Here is a 12,280-nt window from a genome sequence, read left to right as displayed (position 1 = left end):
ACAGGTTCGAACGTCTGAATTCACGCTTCAACGTTGTATGAGCACACGATGTAACTATGAACGGTAATCGACCCATCAAAATTCAAGGAAACACGCTTGAAACGGGCTCGTGAGGCTGCTTCCGGCAGGATTTTCGATAAGGGGGGAGCACTGTCTGTGAAACGAGTCACGAAAACCCGAAGCGTCACGGTCCGAGTGAAATCGGTTCCCAATCGCGGATCTGTCCGCACGTGCGAATTACTACGACCGGAAATGAATATTTTACCATTAACTTTGCGCGATTCCATTGTAGTAATTGTGAACACTTCCGACCAGCGGGTGCCAAACCGCAGGGCGCTACAATCAATTACGATGGCGTCATGCCGCAGTCCATATATTATGCAGCACATCGAATGTCCCCTCAAATGATACCTACGTGTTTGCAGAACCGTGCTTTATGCCATCGTCCGCGTGCACATCTCTGAGGTTTCCTTGTGTGACGGCTCGTTCGACGGTTGTGTGACGATGTATGCCGGAAGCCCTGGTGCTCGCGCTGCCACGTGTGCGTCGGGATTCGCGGATGCGTGCACCTCGACAAATTGGCAGCGTTAAATTTAATGTCATTCATTTCGTCGAACGACGATCCCTGGACATACATACGTCCCGTGAAATGTTTTACACGTGTGCGAAATCGTATCCGGTCTGCGTGTCCTGGCCATCGCGTTCCACACTTTCTACGTGACAGTTCATGCTAGACGTTTTGCGCACGTTTCTCTACATTCTTCTTTAGAAATAAAAATCAACAACGAGGCCTTTTGCCTATTGTACATTTGCGTATTTTTTTTATTTTATATTATTTATTATATTTTACTTTATATATATTTTGCGTATTTGCATATTGAAATAATGTCATCAGAGAAATATTAGAAGATGCAAGTCCCACCAGCTGTATTCATTTAAAATATCTTTGTTACTTCAAGGAAGGGATGAAAGTATTGGTTATGAAAGTTGTAGGGTTGAAAAAGATAAATAATACTATGGCACTAGTTTCTGTGCAAAGTTGTAGGTACAACAGATATGCAAAGATAATTATGGATTTTTAAATAAAATGTCCAATGTCCAATAATATGTCTACTATATATATATTTGTGTTCCTGTTAGCAAAATTGTTATTTTATCAGGATATCACAATCGTTAATTTCTTATTCTATGACGCAGATATCGAGATAGTCAGATCATTCTGATACCCATAATGATTATGAACAATATTTTAAAATATGCCATTATTAACTTTTTTATAATTACTTTTTATATCAGTTCAATTTGCAAATGTTTTTCCCAAAAGCAACTTTTAACATGAACTGCTAACTCCATAATTTAATTACGCACTGCTCTTCTGTTACATAATTATAAATAATACTCCTTGTAATTCTAAAATATATCATATATGTTATGTTAAAAATGTTGAAATATATGGTAAAAATTAAATAAATTAAAATATTTTTCTAGAAGGAATATAGTAACAAGCGTAGCCTTCGTTACGCGAAACTATCCTTCAATTATCACAAAATTCTACAAGCTACAACTGTGTTAATATCATTACTTGATAAATTAACATTCTGCTAATATCTCATTGACCGAAACGTGATATTTGTCATTTCTCAAAATTTAAATAATTAAAAAATAATTCATAAATAATTCATAAACAATTGATAAATAATTCATAAGTAATTCATAAAGCAACAGAGTGTTCTTTTATTTTCGTCAAACAAATCCTTTGTCTTGTCTTTCGCAGAAAACGCCGCCCCATTTTTGGAGGAAAGATTCGCGTTACCGTCGCTGACTAAGCAGTGACCTCCTCGCCTCTTCCGGTCGGATACTCGTCTTCCGGCCTGTGGCCGAAAAAATCATATCTATGTGATTTACTACTTGACCGACTTTCATTGCATAGTCACATGTTTGCACGTGAAAATTGGCCAACGGGAAAAGAACGCATGCTGCTCCATGTAATATCTAGTGCCGCTTTCATTCGGTGTCTCTGAGACGGAAATGTGCTTACGCAATTACACGCATAACTCGTTTCTGACTAAACTGTAAGCTGCTTCTCCCTGTCATGCTCCAACTTTATATCGAATACGGTGTCGAAACTCACAGCCGTATATAACTCGTATATAATTCCCTCGTTAATACGTATTTGTCGCAGAAAAGGGCACTTGAAACTTAGAACTGGGAAAAAACCACGAGACACGTATGTCTCGAATGTAGCCAGTTATCGAGACAAATTCTTACTTCCATTCAAAAGTAACATTGATATTTCATATTCGATGCAGATTAAAGTCTTATACAGGGCTGTTCTTTCAAATACAGAAGATAACGTACAATTCCTAGATGTTTAACGAAGTTGAAATTTGAACAACGATAAATTATCTTGAAAGATCAAGATGTTATTGGCCAATGAGTTTATCACAAGGAGGATTACGTATCTACTGAAATAAAAACACATAGTTCCATTAAAGAGAAACAAATGCCACCTTGAAATTTTAATGATTTTGACGCTGTAGATAAGATTTATGACCACTATAAAATATTCTCTCCGGAACGAAGCAAATTTTACTTGAAACGTTTTCTAGAGTAATAAATATTTCGCCAGATAATTGCGTGTAAATCTTCAGGTGGGACACGCTATATAATAATGTTGCGTTTACTATTTGTCGTTATACTAACTCAGTACTCCCATGGTGAAGAAAGATACACCTCCCTTGATAACTAGCAAGATACGGTGCCGACTCGTGCCCAGTTAGCCAAGTACCACGGTATACGTGGCTGACCACGCGTCGACCTACTCTACTGAATGTATTAGGTGTAGCTTACGTAGCCACGCTACGTTGCAATCGACGATGCCGGACAAATATTTTCCCTCCGTAGGTATTAATGTTTACACGGAACAGTGCATTTGTAACTGCAAACAGAAATTCCAGCGAAGAAACGAACGATAGACGCGTTCCGCAAATTCATTCGCGATTCCTGCACGACGGCGCGGCGCGTTTCTATTCATAACTTTCTCTCCTCGTCTTTAATTTCATTCTCTCCGCTGTATGGCCAGTTTCCACGCGCGAACGAGCAAACGATCGAGGTTGTCGGCCATATGCCTGCATACTGGATGAAAAGCATTATTTTCCTCTCTTCTAACGAAGTGAGAGTGCTCTCTTTGCCGGATAAACGGACGGGTGTGCGTTGCCCAGAAGCTCGTGTTGAGAATGGCACGAATAACGCCATATTTCGCGAGAAGAAATAGAATGAAAATGAGAACGAACTTTGTTACAACGTTATTGGAGGTACACTTTCGATTTAGCTTCTAGGTTATTAGTTCATTACGTAGATAGACGTTGACAAAGGTATCGCCTTGACGAGGAGAAAACGTGATCTTAAGAGGAAATTTAGGATAGTAAAAAATTACGCGACGTCTTCTACAGACCAGCAACGGGAAATTGATTATACTTGAGATATCGAGACGTCGATTGAACGGTCGCTGTGACGACAAACTGTACCATCGACGTGTCAAATTTTGCAGGGTTATTAATCAACGACAGTCGAGGACAGAAAAAGTGAGAAAGAATGCGTTTGATCGTGAACCTCAACGTGGAGGAAGCAATCGGCTGATACTTCCATAACGGTCGCAATTACACGATAAACAGACTCGATTGATCAACCACCGACAGGCAATGGAAAGATTTAACGAACTGTCAGTCGATGTGACTGACCGCGACGATGAATTGTTTAAACGCGTTTCAACTGGCCGGATCAAGTGATACGCTCAATCGCTGTTTATTAATTATGATTCAACCGGAATACGTGTTTTTGGTCTGTCCAGGGAACCCTCGAGGGAATGATGTAATAGATAATTGTATTAAGTAATATACATGCATGATTGAATTAATGGGTCTTTAATGGATGCCCTAACGAACATCAACAATTTACATATATTACTAGTATTTAGCTAATACAGATATTGTTCAAAGTAATTGAAATGAAACGACTCGAAATTTTTAACATTTTTCATTTCTTGAGAAACGTGATCGAATATATTAGGTTATCCGAAATGTTTCTTTCGTTTCATAAGGTGATAAGAGATGAACAACAATTTCTGTTCTATATTATTTTATTGAATTAGGTATGATCCATTTCGTTCTATTTCTATTATTATGTTCGTGCATAATTCAATAAACTAATATAAAACAAAAAACATTGTGCGTCTATTATTTCCTTATAAAACGTAAGAAACTTTTCGAACAACCTAATATTTATATGAAGAACGTGATAAAACACATTTTCTATCTCTTTTATATAAGAGCAACCTAAAAGTTTGGTATATTTTCAACTAACATGGTGTAGCAATAAATCATTTACTATATGTACATAGTCGCCTAAATTTCAATAGCCGACGGTTGTAATAAAAGATAGATAATGCTATACAATCTACAGACACCGATATCCAATGAAACCACCCCATGTGTATAAAATAATTTCCAATCTTCCCAAACATCAGCGACACAATACTATTGCCCATATATGATACCATCCCTTTTCAATACTGTGAAATATCGAGGAGTTCCAATAACTATAGTCGAAAGAAGGAAATATTTCGTTGCTGGGAACGCCTTATTGTATCAACCCCCATGGAAGCAACCTCTTTCAATGTTTTCTCGTCCCTGAATATACAGAGCGGGTTCGCTTGCATACGGCGATAGGGAGATCCCCTGCAAGATCACGTCGCGTGATTCGTCTAGGAAGAACGACGCCGTGAAAAACACATAAAAGACGTTCCGGGGGCTGGGGGCAAAAATGTGGTTGGGGCCATCTTAACGCACTTTTTAGTCGACATCGAGGTCGCCGGGTATCGTGGCGCAGGCTCGTGTAGCAGCGAACATAATAGAAGCCGGCACATACCGGAATTTTCATTTTTCCGGTCGACCTCGCGGAAGATCATAACCCGTCGCCACAACCGACGAGGCAAAGAGAAGAGGAGACAGAACGCATCTCGGAGCGTCGCGACGCGAAAAATGTACGGCTGACCTGTGTCGTTCCTTGTCGTATATAACAGACTATGGTCAGCCGCGCTTTGCTCGGTTAAATGTCTGCCCTCTAGGCTCTTCCGTACACATCGTAAAAAACTTGCATACCCCCGGTGTATAATCTCCGGGAATCGGGCCACCCTGTTGGAAGAGATTCATTGTGCTGTGCTTTCGGTGCTGCCGTTCGCTCAGCCGACAGAGAATTACTGCTTTCTTCTGTTTCTTCTATGGTGCTGCAATTTGCTCTTCTCTGCTCTGTGCTTTGTTTCATACAGAACATCACAGAGAAAAGATGTGATAAATACATTTATGTTCATTCTCTGACGTTGTTAACGTCAGAATAATTTTAATGTGACATAATTACAAATGAAAATAATCCACTATGTGTTTCAAAAATAACTAATAAATAGACAAAATTTTATATATGTGTGATATATACATATATACATATATATTATATATAAATACATTTTTTATTTATTCTTTTATTTATCAGAAATCCCAGTTTTCACAAGAAAGGGGACGAACTTATTCGTTTTTGAGGCAGACCGAATCGATACACGAAATGTTGCACAATTGTTATTAAAAAGAGAAGAGCCGAGTAAGTGAAACGCGTAAAGTTACATATCGATCGGCGACACGCGTTAAAATATGAAACGTACGAGAAAGTGCAAATGACAAATCAGCACAGGGTGGCGAGGTATTATAAGCACCCGTACGTAAATCTGGCCACGATATGGCTGGCGGTAGCAATAACCGATATCCAGCCAAAGATTGCGTGGCATAATAGTGAATGGAATTTTTATGGAGCAGCATTTTTCGAACTGAATGTTTTATCGAGACTGCAGCCAGCACAGTTGCTGAACCATCCTTCCCCTCTTTGTCTGTCTACGTTTGTGTGTAACCTACCATCCCTGTGTTTGCTTTCGTACGTGTTTCTTCTTTCTTCCACGTAACCTTCGTATACCTCCCTTTTTCCATGGCTTCACCATCCTAAAACCACTCTCTCTTACCCTCTCTCTTTATCACCTCAGAAGCCGCTATCTCGGCTCGCTTCCTACTCCATCCATCGACCAGCCATTCTTCGCGAACCCGTTAAAAGCAATCCATACTTTATTCTCGCTCCGGCTGTCTCCGCGACCTTCTCTCTTTCATTATCCCGGGGAACTTCGACGGATGGCGTGTGTACCCAGCCTAATGCAGCCTGGCACGCAGACACGCTCAACCACGTGCTAGACGTCAGGCACCTCGTCGTAATTTCGGTTCCTACCACGAAAGAGAGAGAAAGAGAGGGAAGCGAATCTTCGTACGAAAGAACCGAATCCGCCGATCGACCCGAAACGAAATCTCCTTTGAGGCAGCCCAAGTCGAGAGAAAAGGATCCTCGGTGAAAATAAATCTGCCCCTGGCCCGACCCACTCGCTCGTCACCGGAGGCGGCCCTCTAGATTTTCAGATTTCGCAAAAGTGATTCCCAATCTTGGAGGGAAGGAATCGGAGAAGAATGGATCGCTGGTGTATCGCATGACGAGAATTGCAGGCAACTGTCAGATTATGTGCGTCGATAAGTGAAACGAACCAATGAGTTCTTTTCCTTATCATTCTACCCCATTTCTACGTTTAACTGTATGCGTTAGAATCGCCTTGTTATTTTGCTTAGTGTCTTCTTCTTCTAGCTACTTGCGCAACGTTTGCGCAGCGATGAATATGCAAATAGGAGATAGTTTTATACTAAATGTATCTCAATAGTTTGTAATTATTAGCTGAAATAAAAATTTAAAAACTATATTTCTATGTTCATCGCACTTCGAAATATAGCAAACTGTATATTATATAAATAAATAGAAATTAAATTTTTCACAATGAAATTAGTCGGAGTGACGAGCATTTCCTACTTATATTCCCTATCCATCTCAAACGAGTATAAGAATTACGCATTTTCCAAAAATGTACGATTGCACTGTAAAATATTATAAAATTAAAAGTATTTATAAAAGTGCTATCTAAACCTTCTAACGAAGTCGCGGCTAGAATGATTTAGAACTCGCGAAACCTGGAATGTTTAATTCCAACTCGTCCAGCTGGAACTTTCGCGCCTAGATAATCGCCGTAGCAATTCCTGGCAAATTCGTGACCATATGAACGGAGATACGCGTAGACATCCCTCGCACGCACCCTAGCGAATCTTCGTGAAAGAATTTTCATCCAGCAGCTCGTTTCCTCGACGAACGTTTCCAGAGTGCACGAAGAGCCGCAGAGAGTGGAATTCTTGACGTTGGTCGTGTTCAATTTCCTCGCTTCGTCAAATGGAACACGTATCGATCTCTGGATCTTGGTCTAGCGACTGATAGGAAGGTAGAAACTTATAGTGGATCCACGGAAATCTAGATCGATGCGTGGTGGATCACGTTGGAAAAGAGGGAAACGTTTATTCGCGGGATAAAGGGGATACGAGGGAAAGCGAAACAGGGATGGAGAAACGGATAAAAGAAGATGAGATAGAAGGGACAACAGGGGGTCAAGAGAAGAAAAAATATGGGATTATGAGTTTATACCGGCTCCCCGTGGCTGGTACAAGGGGTTGTTCGAGTATTCGATTTTCAAGCGTTCCAACCCGCCAGCCGCATAACCAACGTACTATCCGCGTTGTTTCCTCCCTCTTTCTCGACATTCTGGGTGATCATAGATGGCCACTCATGAAAGTATATTGCACTTTCTGCCACGGTTTACACATTGCATTCTCTGATGATTGGATTGAAAATCGATCCTCCGCGATTGCGTTATTGGAAACGGACGCAACAACGAAACGGATGTCTGAATCCGCGCTAGGAACCTGAAAAGATGTTTTCCATCGCCTTGTTCCTTCCCGTTTTTCACATTGCTATCGTCGTTTCCCCTGCTTTTTTTACCAGCTGCCTTCTTTTCCAGCAACCTCAATCTCCAAGCCAAACACTCGTAAGCCCGTATATCTCGTTCGATCGTCGCGCAAACGATCCTTCCTTCCCAGGGAAGGAATAAACAAATAGAAACACTTTGAAAATCCGATTATGCAAGAAGGATTCGCCAAGACTCGAAAAATCATGACTGCTGATCGATATTCGATTTTATTCGTTATGGTTGTCAATGACAGGTTGGAAAGTGATCTTGTTTGAGTTTTAGCGTTTGCACGATTTTAATTTCTTCGATATTTTAGTAATTTTCTCGTAGCTAAATATTGGATATTTTTAAAGAAGAATTTATGATTTATGGGATAGATAATGCTGGTTATAATGAAAGAAAAATGTTTAAGAATGGAATGAGATAATTCTTTAAATAGTGGCAAACAAACTGGTCGCCTTACTAACATTAATAATCTCTTGCACCACTAACGGAGTTGAATTTTTCCAGCAATGCTCACTAAACATTTTTCACTCAGCTTAGAATACTACTTATCCTATAATTCCTGAGCCCTCTTGCAAACATACTTTGCATAAAAATCCCCTTCTGCGATGCTTCCGAAATTATACGATTCCCCAGCATCGCCAATCTTTAAATTCAGTTCTCCGTATTCCACTATTTTTCGGCTTCTTGATTTTTCTAAATGCATATTTTAATCTACAAATCTCTGATACCACGGTAATATGAACTCCCCAACTCGACTTCATCGATTTACCAATTTCCCCAAGCTTAACTTCCCACGTTCTCTTCTTATCTTTCAACTTCTTGATGTTTTAAACTTATTTTTTAATTTAGAACAATTTTCTACTTTTTGATTCTCAAATATTATCGATTTCCCATTGTAGAATTCTTTAACATTATATATCAATTTTCGATTCTCAGCATTACCAATTCTCAAGCTTTCTATCCACCAGTATTATCAATTCGCAATTTATCCATTCTTCGGCACTGATAATTTCCAAGTTTCTTACTCTCCAGAATTACCAATTCCTCAAAACTTAATTGTTCGCATTCATCTACCATCTTTTATTTACTCGGTATTTGCTGATTTACCTTTTAATCCATTTCATGAACTAAAACTCGTGTCAGTAGCTAGCTGGTGCACGTACTTTCGTTTACCAACGATAGCATAAGACAATTCTATAATTAATTCTCCATGAGCTGCGACAAAGAGCAGGTGCGTTCGTGGTAAACCGATAATATATATCGCAGCGAGTAAGAACGTCTAGTTACCTCGTATCTCGAAGAACTGTACGAGGTAGGAAGAACGGAGGGCTGGTGGCCTGTGTTTCAGGATCTTCCGAGATGACGCTATACTCGCATAATATCCGGCTTGCGACCACGCGTACCATAAAATGGCTTGGAGTGGCCGGGCACGAGCGAGCAAACGCCCGGCGAGACATAAAATCCGGGGTAGAAAAATTTCCGCGTTTCTCCTCTACGTTTGCCTGGACCTTTTTCCTCTTTCTTCTTTTCGCGCATTATTTAACGTAGCTCGCGTGTCCGTTTACTCTCGTTTAACTGTGTATACTGTTATTCAGGAGCTAGGCCAGTGAACTAGTTCATGTTTAATGCGAACATCAACGCTTCTCCCCCTGGGAACGCGCTTAGAATACATGTTTCCCCATTAACGAAGGGTTGCTTGAAAAATTTAGGCGACACTGCTTTTCTCGATTCGAAAATCGATACTATGGTGAACGTCTAAAATTATACTATGTATTTTTGAAGTGATAAACAGACTCGTGACTTTTTGTTCGAGTTTTGAAACTGTTGGATACTATTTCGGTATAAGAAACTTCCGAGTGAATATTTAATTGGTAATTACTTAGTTTCGCAAAAATATTTTTAGAGCTGACCGATGCTTCTTTTAATTATTTAACAAGATACGAGGAAGATGCTCGAGCAGTACTTATAAATAAACCGATTTAAAGGAATATAATGCTGCTTTCGTGGTAAGAAATAGATCAGACCGTAACATCCATTTCCACGTTGGCCAATAGTAGATCGGAACAACTGTTGATACACGTGTAAGCTCCAATTCGGACCTCTGTTTGTATATGTCTGTCTATAGAGCAGCGATGTAACCAACGCCTAACCCAAAGCTATCTAAGACTTAACCAGGATCCAACCGATACCTAACCAAGTCCAACAAAGATCCAAACCGGAACCCTAGCCAATGATTTAATCTGCAACTACCGGGCCTCGTGTAACCGAAACTTGGTCATGTTTCGACCAATATCCGACGTCCGATTCGATTTCTAATTGGCTATCTGCTCAATGAAGCTCTACATCATCACGATACCAGATATACCTATGCTGATCATAATTCTTCTCGCATCGCCACACATCGTATAACGCTGTTATCGTTGTGCAGACACTAATCACTAATATCACAATTCATCATCAATTCATCATAATCATCGAATATTGGCACACACCTTTATTTTCTAATGCAAAATTTCTTCATCAATTTCTACATTTTATATATATAATCAAATCTTTATAATCGTGTGAAAATGTCGCCAAATAATATGAAATTTAATCTACTTGGATCTAAACAAATGTGTAGTATGTAAATGCTATAATAAAAAGAATGGTACGCCAGTATTTTTTGATATACACACGTACCACCTCAGATAAATGATAAATTGTCATTAATTGTCCAAATTATTACTAGATATACCTAGACGATACTTAAAATAGCTACAGGATCCAATAATCTTCTTAAACACGTATATATAGTTCATGTTAGTAATTAATAGATTTTCCTGCTGGAATCTATTCAGATTCCTCGATTTAATAAAAAAGCAAAAAATATTACAGCGATAGAATTTTGTGGAAAATTCAAGTTATTACACGTAGGCGACGTTACGAGATGTTAGAAGGACGCAAGTAACGCAGACTCACGAATTTCTCCAATGGTACTAAAAGTATCTCCAGCGAAACACAGACCAGGACTTCCTCTGATTTTCCATTATAAATGAGACGAGGATACAACGCCCCATGCAACCGCGAATATAAACCGCAGGAACGTAAACGATCCGCTGTTTGATATTAACACGACAGAAAGAGAGGGAGAGAGAGAGAGAGAGAGAGAGAGAGATCCAAAGCCGGGATCGACCGATAAATTATTGCAAACGGACATTCTTTATTCTTTTGTACAAAGCGAACAGTGAAGAGATCGTTGTAAAAGTACGCTCAATTATTAATCGTGTCACAATTTACGGTCGATAGCCGGCAGGCAACGGTGCTCGGTGTCTGTAACAGAGCGTATTGATATCCTGTCCATATCATTACCACTGGGGATACCGGGGTTATTTCACGGACATCAAAATTGCCAGGATTTACCGATTAAACTCGGTGCCTCTCTACCGGAAAGCTTAATGCAATCGAGCCTTGACAATCGAAAGCTTGCGAGCTACATGTGTTCGCGGTTCGCTCGATTGTTTGATAATCGTTGAAACGTTGTCGAAATAGCAGTACGTCGTTAGCAAATCTAGAAATATACATCGTATTTCAATTAAAACAGATCCGAACGAATATTTTTAGAAGAAGTATAAAGCCTCGGTTTCGAAGCAAAAGCTACGGATAAAAACTTAAGTTCACTGTATAACAAGACAAGTTGCAATTAATGGGTACAAAAACGATAAAAAGATAAATGTATAAAGCGGCTGACGGTATTGGAAAGCGAACGACCGTATCTGCGTGGTAAAAAGTACCGCGGGGATCTCGGGGGAAGGACAAACGGAGGAGCTTAATTGAATCTACCACGTCCATTCACGTTGATTAATTCGGTTCGATCACCGCAACGGGATACAATTATTTCATGCCAGAAGTGCTGGAAGGGACATTGCCATGTAACGGCTGTCCTGTACCCGTTTCTAATAATCATTTGCGAACGACTACGGCATTTCATATGCAAAACGATCTGTTTCTAGTACAGACTGACACGGTTACCAGTGCATGTTTGTACCTGTATATCAATTTCTGCTAGATACAAATACATTTACGCACGATCGCCGAAAATATACTACATTTTTAACAGTGGATATGTAATCGTATTTAATGAAATTTCACAATGTTTCTTTTCGATTACACTCGATGGTGTGAACAGAAATCATTTCAATTATTAACTTTTATCAAGTCCCCACGCTCGAACTCATTGAATATGTCATTCATCCTCTTTGTGCTAATTAATATATAGCAAATATAACCGCGTGTTATTAATAATCGTTCACCTTTCAGGATGGCTGTATTGGAAACAAACGCACGTTCGACGACAAACCTGTGTGT

This window comes from Bombus vosnesenskii, unplaced genomic scaffold (assembly GCF_011952255.1).
Source record: "Bombus vosnesenskii isolate JDL3184/JDL3185 unplaced genomic scaffold, Bvos_JDL3184-5_v1.1 scf7180000013273, whole genome shotgun sequence".
In the NCBI taxonomy this organism is placed as follows: Eukaryota; Metazoa; Arthropoda; class Insecta; order Hymenoptera; family Apidae; genus Bombus; species Bombus vosnesenskii.
The sequence above is the reverse complement of the archived record's forward strand: the minus strand, read 5'-3'. Positions refer to the sequence as shown.